The sequence below is a fragment of the Prionailurus viverrinus genome, chromosome B2 (genome assembly GCF_022837055.1).
Source record: "Prionailurus viverrinus isolate Anna chromosome B2, UM_Priviv_1.0, whole genome shotgun sequence".
Lineage (NCBI taxonomy): Eukaryota > Metazoa > Chordata > Mammalia > Carnivora > Felidae > Prionailurus > Prionailurus viverrinus.
Window position 1 is genome coordinate 71734128 of NC_062565.1, and position 13881 is coordinate 71748008.

The following is a 13881-nucleotide window of genomic DNA, read 5'->3' on the forward strand; positions in this document are numbered from 1 at the left end:
ATATTGAAACAAGTATCTTTAAGCACTAGAAATGTTATGTTACTTTTCTGATAACCCACTTTCCTGTTTACTCTTTTTAAAACTGACTAAATAACTGACTAAATAACAAACCTGCTCTCTGTTTTTCTATTTTCAAATAGAAACTTACTCAACTTATCTTTTAACTATCCAGGGTTGTTCTGTTTTTTGTTTTTAATTTGTATAAACACTTTAATTTCCAATAAATATTTCTTACTATGATTTTTTAATAATTATTCTGTTCTTGCTTTACTGAGGCAATACATTTTTATTTCTCTGAGAACACTAGACATTTTATTTTTATTTTATTTTTTTAATGTTTGTTTTTGAGAGAGACAGTGTGTGAGTTGGGGAGGGGCACAGAAGCTGAAGGAGGCTCCAGGCTCTGAGGTATTAGCTCAGAGACCAACACCGGCTCCAGTGGGGCTCAAACTCACGAACTGTGAGATTATGACCTGAGCTGAAGTCGGGCACTTAGCCAACCTAGTCACCAGGTGCCTCCATTTTGTTTGTTTTAAATTAAGATCTCTTCTGATTCAGGAACTATCTGTTTCACATGGTGAAAGTTTTTCTCTTTACCATAGAATTTTCATTTATAATACTGCTGGTTTTATTTTTTTGAAGGTAATTATTGGTTGTCCACTGATAAATAAGAAGAAAAAAGAAGAATGAATGGAAAACAAGTACATATGAGTAGGGGTTCCTGATAGGCACACTATGCTTTAGGATGAACAGCAGAGAATCAGTCATTTTCCATGGGGCTCCCCTAGATGAGGAGGGATAATGTCCAGATACAAATGTCCACCATCACAACTGTACTTCTCCTTTAGAGTTGTCTTTATTTTTATTTCCAGAAAAAATGACTTCTGTATTTTTTGATTGGAAAGAAAAGGAGTGGTGAAGAGCAGGGAATATTATACTGAGTCACTCTGTATGGGATTCAGTGGAAAAGGAGGCATAACTATTATATGGTTATATATTTATATAGTTATATATATAGTTATATGTTATAACTAGTTATGTGTTATAACTATATATAGTTATAGTTATATATATATAGTTATAACTATATGTAGTTATAACTATATATATATATATAGTTATGTAGTTGTATAGTTATAACTATATATATAGTTATATATTTCAACTATTTTTCCCATTTTCAGTTACCCTTGGTCTCTGACTTTAAATGCTAAGATTCTCTAAGATCCTGTTAAATATATCTGAACTTTCTTTGCTATAGTTCCCTCTTGAATATTTTGACATAGTTTTCTCTGTTTTAATGTTTCATCCATCATTATTCTTTTCCTCTTTCAGAAAATGTGCTGTGATGTTTTATCAGAGAGTACCCGACCATCCCTTCAAAGTTATAGGTTCATTCTGTTGTTCTTCTTTAACATAGTTTTAATGTGGTCTTCAAGAAGAGAGGAGAAAAATACAAATCTACATCTTTAATTTGTTAATGTAACAAATATATTTTAAGCCAATTATTTCTAAGTTATTCCCACCCTTTTAAGGCAACTTGATATAAGCAATCACTTTTCCAAAATCCATACAACTGCAATTCATACACCAAGTCAGTCAACAAAAATTAGTGATGGTACAGATGCCATTATAGACAATGAGGAAAGCAATTTGAGCAAGAATACACTGTGAGTTCTTTTAGAGCCGGGTCTGGCTCTTCCATCAAAGAGAGACAACTAAGAAAAAGTCATAATGTCCTTTATTCCTTTAGGGAATATATAAAAGATATGTACATATAATATATATGAATATATATCCTTCATATATTCCTTAAAAATATTGCATGTTAATTATATGAGAAACTTTAAAAGTGACAAAATTCAAGAGCAACCCCCAAAATACTAGAGAATACCTTATCTTTACCCAGTTTCTGATTTAGGATCTATTCTGAACTAAGGTGGGTATTTCTTTTTTTATTTTTAAAAATTTTTTTAATGTTTATTTATTTTTGAGAGAGAGATTGACAGAGTGTGAGCAGGGGACGGGCAGAGAGAGGCAGAATCTGAAGCAGGCTCCAGACTCTGAGCTGTCAGCACAGAGCCTGACATGGGGCTTGAACTCACAAACCATGAGATCATGACCTGAGCTGAAGTCGGATGCTCAACCAACTGAGCCACGGAGGTGCCCCATAAGGTGGGTATTTCTAACCTACATATACTTGTGACATCCTATAATATGTTATAATCCTTCATGAAAACAAACATTCCTTAGAAAATATAGCACTCAATGACTTAAGCCTTCCCAAGGAATAGACTCTTAGACACCTATGAAAATTTACTTTTAAAAAATTAGTGGGGCACCTGGGTGGCTCAGCCATTGAGAGTCCAACTTCAGCTCAGGTCATGATCTTGCAGCTTGTGAGTTCGAGCCCCACGCCGGGCTCTGTGCTGACAGCTCAGAGCCTGGAACCTACTTCAGATTCTGTGTCTCCCCCTCTCTCTGTCCCCCCCATGCTCATGCTCTTTCTCTCTCAATAATAAATAAACGTTAAATTTTTTTTTTAAATAAAAAAATAAATAAATAATTAGTACTTAGACCTTGTGGAAACGATGTTGCCTGGCTAATAGTACTGCCAGAAAAAGTCCACATAAGCAAACAAAAAGTAACAAATTAAAAACAAAAAGACCCTAAACACTAGGCTAAAAGAAAAAGGAAGATGAAGTAAGGCAACTAATAAAACAACTACTAATTTTTCTTACAAAGTATAACTATTAAACAACCAATGACTCAACAAAGAAATCAAAAAGAAAATAAAATACATAGGAACAAATGACAATGAAAACACAGCAGTCCAAAATCCTTTGGGACACAGTGAAAACAGTTCTAAGAGGGAAATTCATAATGATTTGTACTTACCCCAAGAAACAAGCAAAATCTCAAATAAGCAATCTAACCCAGCACCTAAAGAAGCGTCAATAGGGAAAGGCCCAAAGCTTGTAAAAGAAAAGAAATAATAAAGATCAGAGTGAAATAAAGACTAAAAAAAAGAAAAGATTAATGAAACCAAGAGCTGGTTCTTTGAAAAGAAAAACAAAATTGACAAACCTTTAGCCACACTCACCAAGAAAAAAAGAACTCACAAATAAATAAGATCAGAAATTAAAGCGATGTAACAAATGAAATACAAAGAATTAGAATAGAATGCTATGAAAAAAATTTATGACAACAAATTGGGCAATTTAGAAGAAATGGTTAATTTCCTAAATAAATATACAATCTTTCAAAATTGAATCATGAAGAAATAGAAAATCTAAACAGACTGATTACTAGTAAAAAAAAAAATTGAATTGATAATCAAAAAACTCCCAACAAAAATAAATCTAGGATCAGATGTATTCACACGTAAATTCTACCAAAAATTTAAAGAATACCTACTCTCAACATTTTTCCAAAGAACACATATAGATGGCCAACAGACACAAGAAAAGATGCTGATTATCACTGATCATCAGGGAAATACAAATCAACACTACAGTGAGATATCACCTCACACCTGATAGAATGGCTAAAATCAACAACACAAGAAACAACGAGTGTGGGCAAGGATGTGGAGAAAGGGGAACCCTCTTGCACTGTTGGTGGAATGCAAACTGGTGCAGCCACTCTGCGAAACAGTATGGAGGTTCCTCAAAAAGTTAAACATAGAACTACCCTATGATCCAACAATTGCACTACTAGGTATTTACCCACAGAATACAAAAACACTAATTTAAAGTGATACATGCATCCTCATGTTTATAGCAGCATTATCTACAATAGCCAAACCATGGAAACAATCCAAGTATCCACTGACTGATAAGTGGATAAAGAAGATACGGTATATATACACAATGGAATATTACCCAGCCATAAAAAGGCATGAAATCTTGCCATTTACAATAGCATAGATGGAGCAAAAGAGTATTATGCTAAGTGAAATAAGTCAGTCAGAGAGACAAATAAACCTTATGATTTCATTCATATGTGGAATTTAAGAAACAAAACAAAAAAACTTAGGGGAAAAACTGAGAAGCAAACCAGGAATGGACTGATGGTTACTAGAGGAGAGATGGGTGGTGGGATGGGTTAAATAGGTGATGGGGACTAAGGAGTGCACTTGTGATAAGCACTGGATGTTATATGAAAGTGCTGAATCACTAAACCGCACACCTGAAACTAACATTACACTGTAGTTAACTAACTGGAACTTAAATAAAGACTTAAAAGAAAAGAAAAGAAAAGAAAAGAAAGAATACCTATTCTCCTCAAACTATTCCAAAAACAGAGGAGGAAGGAAAGCTTCCAGATACATTCTATAAGGTCAGCACTACCATGATACCAAAACCAAAGATACTACTGAAAAAGAAAACTACGAGTCAATATACCTGATGAACATACATGCAAAATTTCAACAAAATATTAGCAAACCACATTCAACAATACATTAAAACAATCATTCAGCATGATCAAGTGGGATTTATTCCAGGAATGCAAGGATAGCTCAATATCTGCAAATCAATTAACATGATACACCACATAACAAAATGAGGGGTAAAAATCATATGGTCATCTCATTAGATGCAGAAAAAGCATTTGACAAAATTCAGAATTGTTCAAGCCATCTATTGAACAAAAGCTTTCAACGAAGTGGGTTAAAAGAAAACATACTGCAGTATAATAAAGGCAATATATGTCAAACCCACAACTAAACACCATACTTGCTGAAAAACTGAGAGCTTTTACACCAAGATCAGGAACATGACAAGGATGTCTACTCATGACACTTCTACTCAAATAGTACTGGATATCCTAGCTACGTCAATCAGACAAGAAAATTTTAAAAAGGCGTCCAAATTGGTAAAGGAAAAAAACTGTCACTATTTGTAGATAATACAAAACTATACATAGAAAACCCTAAAGACTCTACCAAAACACTATTAAATTAATTCAATAAATTTGCAGGATACAAAAATAATATACAGAAATCTTTTGTGTTTCTATACACTAATACCAAAGTAGCAGAATTTTATTTACAAGTTCCATTTACAATTGTTCCACAAAGAATAAAATACCTAAAAATAAATTTAACCAAGAAAGTGAAAGACCTATACTCTCAAAACTATAAAACACTGGGCACGTGGGTAGCTCAGTCAGTTAATCATCTGACTCTTGATCTCAGCTCAGGTCAGGATCTCACAATTCATGAGTTTGAGCCCCATGTCAGGCTATGTGCTGTCAGGGCAGAGACTGCTTGGCATTAGCTCTGTCTGTCTCTCTCTTGCTCTCTCTCTCAAAATAAATAAATAACCTAAAAAAAAAAAAAAAACCCTGTAAAACACTGATGAAAGAAGTTGACAATGACAGAAGCAAATGGAAAAATACACCACGCTCATAGGTTAGAAGAATTAATGTTGTTAAAATGTCTATACTACTCAGAGTAACATACAGATTCAATGCAATCCCTATCAAAATACCAACAGTATTTTTTTTACAAAACTAGAATAACCCTAAAATTTGACTGGAACTACAAAGACCTCGAACAGCCAAAGCAATTTTGAGAAGGAAGGAAAAAGCTGGAGGAACCACAATCCCAGACAGTACTGGCACAAAAACAGACACACAAATCAATGGAACAATATAAGAGAGCCCAGAAATAAACCCGCACTTGTGTGGTAAATTCATTTGACAAAGGAGGGTATATACAATGGGAAAAACAGCCTCTTCAATAAATGGTATTGGGAAAACTGACCAGGTACATGCAAAAGAATGAAACTAGACCATTTTCTTAAACTATACACAAAAATAAATAACACAATAAAGACCTAAATGTGAGACCTGAAACCATAAAACTCCTAGAAGAAAACATAGGCAGTTATCTCTTTGATATAGACCGTAGCAACACTTTTTAGATATTTCTCCTCAGGAAAGGGAAACAAAAAGCAAAAGTAAACTACTGGGACTACACCAAAATAAAAACTTTTGCACAGAAGAGGAAACCATAAACAAAAAGGCAAGCTAGTACACCTGTTAAGGGGTTAATATCCAAAATATATAAAGAACTTATACAACTCAATACCCAAAACCAAACAATCCAATTAAAAAATAGGTAGAGAACCTGAATAGACTTTTTCCAAAGACATACAAATGGCCAATGGACACAAGTAAAGATGCTCAATATCACTAATCATCAGGGAAATGCAAATCAAAACCACAATAAGATATCACCTCAAACCAGTCAGAATGGCTTATATACAAAAAGAAAAATTATAAGTGCTGGAGAGGATGTGCAGAAAGAGAACTCTCATGCACTGTTGGCAGGAATGTAAACTGGTGCAGCCACTGAGGAAAACAGTATGGAGAGTCTTGAAAAAATTAAAAATAGAAATACCACTATCTATTAAAAATAGATATTCCACTACTGGGTATTTACCAAAAGAAAACAAAAACACTCATTTAAAAAGATATATGCACCCTTACATTAACTGCAGCATTATTTACAATAGCCAAGATATGGAAACAACCCAAGTGTCCATCCACTGACGAATGGATAAAGAGGATGTAGTATATACACAATGAAGTATTACCCAGCCGTAAGAAAGAATGAGATCTTGAAATTTCTGACAACACGGGTGGACCTTGAGGGTATTATGCTAAATGAAATAAATCAATTAGAGAAAGACAAATACTATATGATTTCACTTATATGTGGAATCTGAAAAACAAAACAAATGAAGAAATTTTTAAAAATCAGAAACAGACCCATAAATACAGAAAACTGGTGGTTACTCGGGTTGGAGGTGGGGTGCCTAGGATGGGCAAAATGGGTAAAGGGGAATGGGAGGTACAGGATTCCAGTTATGGAATGAATAAGTCATGGGGTTGAAAGGTACAGCATACAATATCTAGTCAAAGGTATCGTCATGGCATTGTATGGTGACAATAACTTCATATGTAGTAAGCATAGCATAACCTATAGGTTGTCAAATCACTACGCTGTATGCTTAAAACTAATGTAATGCTGTGTCAACTGTACTACAGTAATTTAAAAAAAAGGATAAGCAAATAAAAATAAGTACTCTAGCTTAATAAGATTACATACCAACTTAGCACTGGAATGAAACCTGGGGGATCACTCTTTTCTTTGAACAGATTAAGAAAACTAGCACCCATAAAAACAAACTGGGTTACCCAAGATTACAATTTACCTAAGGTTACAGAGTTAAGACAGTAAGCCTTGAAATGGACCACAAGCATACCTCAGATATACTGCAGGTTTAATTCCAGACCACCACAATAAAACGAATATTCCAATAAAGTGAAGACTGAAAGAAAAATAGTCAAATGAATTTTTTGGTTTCCTGATGCATATAAATGTTTAAACCATACTGCAAGAGCATTATGTCTTTAAAAAAAGGTATATACCTTAATTTAAAAATACTTCATTGCTAAAAAATGCTTATTATCATTGGACTCTTAGGGAATTGTAATCTTTTTGCAGTGGAAAGTCTTGATAATGATGCATGCTGACTGATCAGGGTGGTGGTTGCTGAAGGACTGGGTAGTTACAGTGATTTCTTAAAATAAGACAATAAAGTTTGTGTCACTGATTGATTGACTCTTCCTTTCATGAACAATTCTTCTGTAGCATGCAATGCTGTTTGACAGCATTTTACTCTTGGAACGTTCAAAATTGGGATTAATCCTCTCAAACCCTGCTGCAACTTTGTCAACTAAGTTTATATAATATTTTAAATCCTTTGTTGTCATTTCAACAATCTTCACAGCATCTTTACCAGGAGAAGATTCCATATCAAGAAATCACTCTTTGTTCATCCATAGGAAGCAACTCCTGTTCAAGTTTGATCATGACACTGCAGTAAGGCAGTCACACCTTCAGGCTCCACTTCTAATTCTGGTTCTCTTGCTATTTCCAACACATCTGCATTGACTTCCTCCAATGAAGTCTTGAATCCCTCAAAGTCATTCATGAGAGCTGGAATCAACTTGTTTCAAACTTCCATTAATGTTAATATATAGACCACAAATAACTGTTCTTCATGGCATCTAGAATGGTGAATCCTTTCCAAGTTTTCAATGTACTTTGCCCAGATCCATCAGAGGAATCACAACATATAGCAGCTACAATCTTATAATATGTATTTTCAAAATAAGATTTGAGTGTCAAAATTACTCCTTGATCCAGGGACACAGAATGGACGCTGTGTTAGCAGGCATAAAAACAACATGAATCTGTCTGTCCCTCTCAGAGCTCCTGGGTGACCAGCTGTGTTGTCAATGAGCAGTAATAGTTCAAAAGGAGTCTTTTTTTCTTGGGCAGTAGGCCTCAACGGTAGGCTTAAAATATTTAGTAGACCATGCTGTAAACAGATGCGCTATCATCAAGGCTTTGTTCTTCCATTTATAAAGCAGAGGCACAGATTTAGCATAATGCTTAAGGGCTCTAGAATTTTTATAATGGTAAACGATCACTAGTTCAACTTAGTGTCATTAGTTGCATTAGCTCATACCAAGAGTCAGCCTGTCCTCTAACGCTTTGAAGACACTGACTTCTCCTTTCTAGCTATGAAAGTGCTAGATGGCATCTTGTTTCTACAGAAAGCTGTTGTCTACACCGAAAATCTGTTGTTTAGTAAAGCCACCATCTTTATTATCTTAGATCTACTGGATAACTTGCTGTAGCTTCTACATAAGCACTTCCTTAACCTTGCACTTTGATATTAAGATGATTTCTTTCCTTAAACCTCATGAGTCAACTTACTGTAGCTTCAACTTTTTTTTTTTTTTTTTTTTTTTTTTTTGCAGCTCTCTCTCAGCCTTCACAGAACTGAAGAGGGTTAGGGCTTTACTCTGGAATAGGTTTTGGCTTACAGACTGTTATAACTGGTTTGATCTTTTATCCAGACCACCAAAACTTTCTTCGTATCAGCAATAAGGCTGTTTCACTTTCTTATTCATGTGTTCACTGCAGCAGCACTTTTGATTTCCTTAAAGAACTTTTCCTTTGCACTTGCAACTTGGTTGTTTGACACATGAGACCTACCTTTTGGCTTATCTTGGCTTTTGACATGCCTTCTCATCAAGCTTAAATCATTTCTAGCTTTTGATTTAAAGTGAGAGATGTCTGAATCTTCCTTTCTCTTGAACACTTACAGGCCATCATAGAGTTATTAACTGGCCTAATTTCTATCTTGCTGTGTCTCAGGGAATAGAAATGCCCAAGGACAGGAAGAGAGAGACGGGGTAACGGCTGGTTGGTGGAGCAATCAGAATACACACAGTAATCAGTTAAGTTCACTGTCTTACACAGGTGCAGTTCATGGCACCCCAAAACAATTACAGTAGTAACATCAAAGATAACTAATCAGAGATCACCATAACAAATATAGTAAAAACAAAAAAGTCTGAAATACTGTGAGAATGAAGAAAATGTGACACGGACAGAAAGTGAGCAAATGCTATTGAAACAATGGTGCCAACAGACTTGCTCAATGCAGGGTTGCCACAAATCTTTAAATTGTAAAAAAAAAAAAAAAAGGCAGTATATGCAAAGCATATCAATGTGCAATGAGGTATGACTGTACAGTTTTCTCTCAGTTGAGTAATCCATTTGGTATTTCAATATCAACAATCAGATGAGAACTGCCTCATCTTTGAAGTCATCTCCATCAGCATCTATCTCATACTGTTGCCCTCCCACAACTAAAACTAAAGAAACATTTCTGCTCTTTTTCAGAGCTAAACCTTTGACCTATCTCCCTTCCCACACTTCTCTATCTCAAGGATTCTGCCCCTGCTACCCTCTGTATAGGACCATTCCTATCAACAGAGGCTCTAATAAAGCTGTTGTGTACCTCTACATTCAAATGTATCTATGATGCAATTGCTCTACTCTAATTTTCCAGTGAATCTCTTTGGAAGAGTAATCTAGAATCTAGAATGTTATCTCTACTTTCCCAACCAGAATGTGAATCCACACTAGTCAGGTTTTCACCCCCACCATTCATCTTGGCTAAATCCAGTAGCCAATTTCCCATACTATTCATCCTTGCCCTTACAGCAACATTTGAAACAACTAACCATCTCCCTCCTTCCACAAGTCTCTTTTCTTTCTAGGCTCCCATAGCCAGCTGCTTTCCTGGTTTTCTTACTAACTCTCTGGCTGTCTCTTCTCAGTCTCTTTTGTTGAGTCTGCCCCCTCTTCCTTATCTCTAAATGTTGGAAAACCCAAGTCCCCACATATTGGCCTTCTTTTCTTTATCTACACTCTCTCCTTAGGTGATCTCATCTAGACTTCATTTACTCTTTCAGATTCACATATCCACCTATGTATTTGACAACTCCACCTGGGTATCTGAAAATCATTTCAAACTTACATATCCAAAACCAAAATCATGATTTGTCCTCTTTCTACACCCACTCTTTCCTATTTTTCTAATTTCATTAAATGGCACATCCATCTACTAGATTTTATGTTGCAAATCTAAGGATCATGGATTCCTTCTTAACCTCACATCCCACATCCAAACTTTTCTCTTAAGAGAGAAAAGTTACCTAAATTAACAGAACACTGAAGATTTATGTTCCACGTACAGTTCTCCAACTAATTTAAATTAATTCTTTGTGGGGCGCCTGGGTGGCGCAGTCGGTTAAGCGTCCCACTTCAGCCAGGTCACGATCTCGCGGTCTGTGAGTTCGAGCCCCGCGTCAGGCTCTGGGCTGATGGCTCAGAGCCTGGAGCCTGTTTCCGATTCTGTGTCTCTCTCTCTCTCTGCCCCTCCCCCATTCATGCTCGGTCTCTCTCTGTCCCAAAAATAAATAAACGTAGAAAAAAAAATAAAAAAAAAATTAATTCTTTGTGATGGAGAATGAATTAACTAACAGTTATTCATCTGCTTTCCCTATCTATACAAGGGTAACTAGATAAAAGCAAAAAAGAGGCGGCGCCTGGGTGGCGCAGTCGGTTAAGCGTCCCACTTCAGCCAGGTCACGATCTCGCGGTCCGGGAGTTCGAGCCCGCGTCAGGCTCTGGGCTGATGTCTCAGAGCCTGGAGCCTGTTTCCGATTCTGTGTCTCCCTCTCTCTCTGCCCCTCCCCCGTTCATGCTGTGTTTCTCTCTGTCTCAAAAATAAATAAACGTTAAAAAAAAAAAATTAAAAAAAAAAAAAAGCAAAAAAGAAAAACTACAAGTCTTGCCCAATTTCAATTCCTAAGAATTGTTTATTTCCTAACAATTATCACTTTGACACTACCCCCCAGCCAATGCAATCATTCTAAACCAGCATTGTCTAAAAGAAATAATGTGAACCATATAAAGAATTTAACATTTTTTCAGGAGCTGCAGGAAAACACAAACTGTGAAATTTTATTTTTTTTTTAATTTTTTTTTTCAACGTTTATTTATTTTTGGGACAGAGAGAGACAGAGCATGAACGGGGGAGGGGCAGAGAGAGAGAGGGAGACACAGAATCGGAAACAGGCTCCAGGCTCTGAGCCATCAGCCCAGAGCCTGACGCAGGGCTCGAACTCACGGACCGCGAGATCATGACCTGGCTGAAGTGGGACGCTTAACCGACTGTGCCACCCAGGCGCCCCCAAACTGTGAAATTTTAATAGTATATCTTATTTAACTCAATAAATCCAAAATACTATTTTAACATATGATTAATATTTAATAGTATTATTAAGGAGATATTTTATGTCCTTTTTATGGACTAAGTTTTCAAAATTCCATGTGTATTTTGCACTTACAGCATATCTCAATTCTGACTAGCTAGCTCAGTAGCCACTGTATTGGATAGCACAAATGGCCTGGAGTGCTACTATGGCGATGCTAGAAAACCAGCAAATCGAACACATCATTTTTCATCGAAAAATTAACTTATTTCTAAAAAAAAAAGTCCCAAATAGTATAGGTCACACATAACAGGTCAGAAAAAGATGACCAGAAGCCCATTCAGTACCAGAAGCCTCCTTATATAAAGTTTCAAACGAATCAGAAAGCAGACCTAAGCCAAAAGTCTACTATATATGGAATATCATGATTAGCTGATTCATGTGACTAAGAAAAGTTCTTAGTTTTAGGGGTGCCTGGGTGGTTCAGTCGGTTGAGCGTCCAACTTCTGCTCATGTCATGATCTCACAGCTTGTGAGTTTGAGCCCTGCATCGGGCTCTGTTCTGACAGCTCAGAGCCCAGAGCCTGCTTTGGATTCTATGTCTCCCTCTCTCTCTGCCCCTCCCCCTCTTGTGCTCTGTCTCCCTTTCTCTCTCTCAAAATAAATAAACATTAAATTTTTAAAAAATAAACAAAAAAGAAAAGTTCTTAGTTTTAAGAAAAAAAAACTATACAAAATCAAAGAACTGTTAATTTCCTGTCATTTCCCTGTATTCAGGCTTCTTTGTGTAAAACATTGGTGCCTGGCTATCTCTCCTGCCAGCAGAAGAGCTCATACAACAGACAACTAGATGAGTAAAATGAAAACAAACTAAGAGAGAAAGATATAAATAAGGAGATCTCTCAAAAAGGAATGGAAATAACTGAAGATGAGACAAAGGTAAAAACAATATTGTTGCATTTAAAACTGCAACTGCTTCTCTCCTATAAAAGAGATAAAGTACTATAAACAGATAATAAAACCAAGTAGTTTTTCACTCTTCTACCTATATTTTCCAGGATATCCCCTAAGCATTTCTTTATCCTACCTTTATTTACAGAACACCTACTATTTTTTTTTAATGTTAATTTACTTTTGAGAGAGACAGACAGACACAGTGTGAGTGGGGGAGGGACAGAGAGGGAGGGAGACACAGAATCTGAAGCAGGCTCCAGGCTCTGAGCTGTCAGCACAGAGCCCAACACAGGGCTGGAACTCACAGGCTGTGAGATCCTAACCTGAGCCGAAGTCAGACGCTTAACCGACGAAGCTACCCAGACACCCCTACACAATACCTATTCTTGCTTTAAAATCAAACTATGTTTAGATTTTAAGTATGGTTTCCCAGACTCTAGGTCAGATCACAATATATATTACACTTAAAATTTAAGGCATAATCAGCTTCATTTTAAACAGCATTTTGAAACAGTGGGTCAAATTAAAGCATCTTAACTACAGCATACATTCCCAAAGTCTAGTCAGTCAAATGAAAACATCACAGAATATTTATTCATTCATGCATAAGGCATTTACTGAACACCTACTATGCCAGGCACCAACCTATGAATGGAGATACAAAATTAAGTAAGATACAACTGATAGCCTACTATTAAGAAACTCCAATACAAGAAGAAAAAGATAATGCAAGAGTATGAGTACTAATGACCAAAAAAGTAAAGCAGGCTAAGTAAACTTATAACTAAGATTAGAGGAAAGGGGTGTCTGGGTGACTCAGTCAGTTAAGCATCCAGCTCTGGATTTCACCTCGGGTCATAATCTCTTGGTTAATGAGATGGAACCCTGCTTCGAGCTCATATATGTATGTGCATATGTATATACATACACATATATATATATGTATGCATATACATGTATGTATATATATATGTGTGTATGTATATACATATATATAAAGAAACAAACAAACAACTAAGATTAGAGGACAGAGGGAGTTTGGGGACAATTCCAGGTAAGGCCTAAATTGAATCTTTAGCTATTAGCAGAGGTTATGCACAAGTATATGTATTTGTGGATTGTTTTTTTTAGAGGGGGCGTGGGGAGGGAGTTGGGCAGGTAGATGAGGTGAGAGAAGACCCAATTTCAGTAAGAGGAAGCAGCATTTGCAAAAGTAAAAGGCATTTATAAGTGTGGAATATCATCAAACTGCAAATAGTACACAATTGTGCT

General features: G+C 36.1%; 1 protein-coding gene across 4 annotated transcripts in view; it reads right to left on the reverse strand.

The window, feature by feature from the left end:
• The window catches only part of LCA5 (lebercilin LCA5), a 146656-nt gene that overhangs the window by 62050 nt on the left and 70725 nt on the right, over window positions 1-13881 (reverse strand). Inside the window, exon 1 of one of the 4 annotated variants that reach the window (XM_047860416.1) lies at window positions 7278-7328. The exons of 2 other annotated variants lie outside the window; for them this stretch is intronic. The gene's annotated coding sequence lies outside the window, so the exon portion shown is untranslated. Of the gene's footprint in view, window positions 1-6409; window positions 6421-7277; window positions 7329-13881 lie in introns of those variants that run through there. One more of the 4 variants, XM_047860417.1, reaches the window with a different exon arrangement.